A 4,167-nucleotide genomic window follows, 5' to 3' on the forward strand; every position below is an offset into this window, starting at 1 on the left:
TATATATATATATATATATATATATATATATATATATATATATATATTTTACAATGGACATTGTCTCAAAGCAGCTCTACACCGATAAAGCAATAATAATGGTATATAAAATAATGTGTTTGTTTATTGCATTTAAGGTAGATTCTTATAATAGTTTTTCCCTGATGAGCAAGCCAGTGGCGACTGTGGCAAGGAAAAACTCTTTGATATGGTATGAGGAAGAAACCTTGAAAGGAACCAGACTCAAAAGGGAACCTTATCCTCATCTGGATGGCACCGAATGTCTATAAATTTCAGTTACATTTTGAAGTGTGCGGTAATAGGTGGGTAAATGCAGAACTGTTCATGCAACTTGTGGTAAACCAATTTACTGAGTCAATATGGCAAACTGTTGACATTAATTAGTCCAAAATAATCCTTAAGGTTCTTGAGTTACTCATTCACTTTGGCACAGTTTTGTACATAACGGTTGCTGACAGTGGTGCACAGATAATCAAAGACACTATTAACCTTTAAAGACTAATTTATTTTTTTTCAGAAGCTAATCGCACATTTTCAGTTATAATCCTCTTAAGCCAGGTTCATCTATGTTGCTACATGCTACGACTCAGTCCAGAATTGATAAAGGGCTTTGTAGCAACTTGCCCTTTTTATTATTGCAATGATAATCTAAATCTAAATTGTTTGTATATATATATATATATATATATATATATATATATATATATATATATATATATATATACTGTATATGTATATATATGTATGTATATATATATATATATATATATATATATATATATATATATATATATATATATATATATATATATATATAAATAAAATTAGTAATACATAGTGCTGTTTATTATCTGGATTAATATGCTCCATAATAGCAGCAACTCTACTACTACTACCAGTACACATTTTTCTATTTTGTTTGTTATTATTGTTTTTTTTTTTTTTTTTTATGCTTGCTACTCTGTTAGAAATTGTTGTTAATTTATGGTAGAATTTTAACAGTAAAATCATGTTATATTCAAAAGCAGTACATTACTGTTCTTGTAAAATGATGTAGACACAATATAACGGCATTTTGCTGTATTTATTACTCAAAGGAACTAAAACATCACTATCCAGTATTTTTGTAAACAGCAGTGAGCACGCGGGGACTTTTATCCGTCTTCATAAGATTAACAGGTGAGTTCCCTTTTGTTTGCGCAACATTACATTTGCTATGGCAGCTAACATGTATGGTGGATATTGGAAGTGAATCTATCTTCTATTTGCTAATTTTCAGTGATTAATATGTCAGGCGGTTAATCGGGATAAATCCGGAAAAGGGCACCAAGGCTGTAGGAGTCATATCAAAGCGGACAAGTCTCCAGTCTACTTAAAAAAACATTAGATTTTAAGTGGGACTTTATATAAGACCACACACATTTCGCACACACAAACATCACATACACACACTGACAACACACACATCACACACATGCATATTCACTGAAAAATACTGTATATACTTGGGTGTTTTCACCCAAGTATAAAAGAATCTTTCACTTTGTCTTTCTTTTCAGAGTAAATTTCTTTTTTACATTTAGATGTATTGTCATACATGTAATGAGCGTTGAACTTTTGGTTTACCATTGTTTTTATTTTATACAAATGTTCTGTCAATTAGAATCTGTGTTATTTTCTTTAATGTTATTTAGGTTTTATACTAAGACAGTTTAATAAAGAAGAGATGTTTTGAAACAACACTCTTAAACTGATTTACTTCTATTACATTTTTTCTGTCACTATTTTAAAGGGTACATTTATACACGGTAGTAAAGTGGTGTTTTGTATTTAAAATGGAGCAATTTCTTAAATCACAAGGTTAAAAAACCTGCTAATTATATTTTCAGAAATATACTTTATTGTAAAAAACAGTGTTATGTTGTATTTGCAAAAGCAGTAACCAACTGTAAATTTCACCAACAGTAAGACACTGGTAAATTTACAGTAAGTTGCTGGTGAACATGCTGCCAGTTCTTTACTTTTTTGAACAGGAACATTTTTAACAGTGTACCTCCCCCTGATGATTTTCAGGTCTTCAAGTAATGACAGACTCCAGCTGATTATTTTTTTCAGAGGTCCTGATTTTCTCTGGAGGAGGCTGCACCAAACCAGATAGTGATGGCAGACATAAGGATGCTTTCTATAGCATCAGTATAGAATTTCACCAGTATAGCCTTGAGTAGATGGAACTTTGCCAACTGCAGTAAGAAATACATCCTTTGCTGAGCTTTCCTGTTGATGGATGATGCATGCATTTCCCTTTTGAGGTCCTGAGTGATCATAGTTCCCAGAAACATGAACAAAGTGACAGTGCTCACTGATGAGTAATTAAGGATGAGTACAGTCAGGGAAGATGTGCTTTTCCTGAAGTCACTCAGGTTATTGACACAGAAAATATATGAACAGGAATTTGTGAGAAGGCATAAAAAAACAGGAATTATCTCTTACACTTTTTGCCTTCCTAAGCTTATTAAGAATCCTACATTAAAGAACCTTAAACATCTGCTTCTAAAGCCAGCCTTGTCATCTATTATAAATTAATTTCTGTATCTTGAAATGATAATAAATGATCTTAAACAGAATACAGAAATACGCATTTACAATCTCATTTCTGTTCATCTGGAACCTGGAAATTTACTTCCCCACCTCCCTTAATATAGTGTTTAAATAATGCTATTAACACTGGGGTGTAGGGTTAGGGGACTTTAACTCAACTAAACACACATCAAATCTACAAATCTTTTTTTATGCTTCCAGATAATTGTGGAATATCTGCTAATTACATTTCTGAGGAGGGAATGAGTGTGAACTCTGTGCTGATACCTCTGCTCTGCTGGCAGTACACAAGAGGAATCTGTTATAGAACAAATGAGTGCACATAGAGGTTATTGAGACAATATGAGGGCAAACAGGTGTAATTGTGTGAAAATTGTACTAGGAAACCAAATTGAACCCGTGTTCAATAATTGTAAATCACTGAACTGGCAAATAACTTGTAATATGACTTTGAATATATGTGCATTTACTGTAAAAAAAATATATTATTATTATTATTATTATTATTATTATTATTATTATATATATATATATATATATATATATATATATATATATATATATATATATATATATATATATAAAAACAAAATGTTTTTCTTTATTTTTGTTTATCTAGATTGAGGAAGACATTTACTTCTACTTAGTATTGGAGTCCATTACTGCAATAATTTAGGATTGACTAATGACTAATAATAGCTCAATCCTAATTCATTTATAAAGTAATTTTAGGCTATTTTATATATATATATATATATATATATATATATATATATATATATATATATATATATATATATATAAAATAGCCTAAAATGACTTTATAAATGAATTAGGATTGCAGTAATGGACTCAATACTAAGTAGAAGTAAATGTCTTCCTCAATCTAGATAAACAAAAAATAAAGAAAAAACATTTCCTTGTTTTTTGGGGGGCTCTCCATGGTTTTGAAGATAGATTGAGATTTGTGTAGGCTAGTTTATACAGTACAACATGATTATTACTATTATTATTACTATTATGATTGATTCCTTTCAGTGTATGTTTCTTTCATTAAACCTAAAGCTGGAGGAGTCATGCCCCTTTAGCCCATTCAAAGATGGTGAGTCATCTCTAAACACATTAATGATGATGGTGCTGTAGGATGAGATTTTACAAACGCTCACTCCCTTACCATCATGGGATCTCTTTAGTACCCAAAGAAGCTCTTTCTATTGTTTTTTCACTGCACTGATTGTTCCATCTGCCAAAGGTTTTATAATAATAGTAATAATAATAATTATAATAATAATAATGATTATTATTATTATTTACAGACGAAATATTTGCTTTGAAAATGTTGATGAAAAAGTATAGAGAAGGTCAGAAAGAGTTGCAGTGTGTGTGGTTTTAGAGAAAGCGTACGACAGGGTGCCAAAAGAGTTGTGGTATTGTATTAGGAAGTAAGGTGTGTCAGAGAAGTATGTGAGGGTGGTGCAGGACATGTATAAAGACACAGTGACAGCAGTGAAGTGTGCAGTAGGAATGACAGACTGGTTCAAGGTAGAG

This window comes from Silurus meridionalis, chromosome 7 (genome assembly GCF_014805685.1).
Source record: "Silurus meridionalis isolate SWU-2019-XX chromosome 7, ASM1480568v1, whole genome shotgun sequence".
NCBI lineage: Eukaryota > Metazoa > Chordata > Actinopteri > Siluriformes > Siluridae > Silurus > Silurus meridionalis.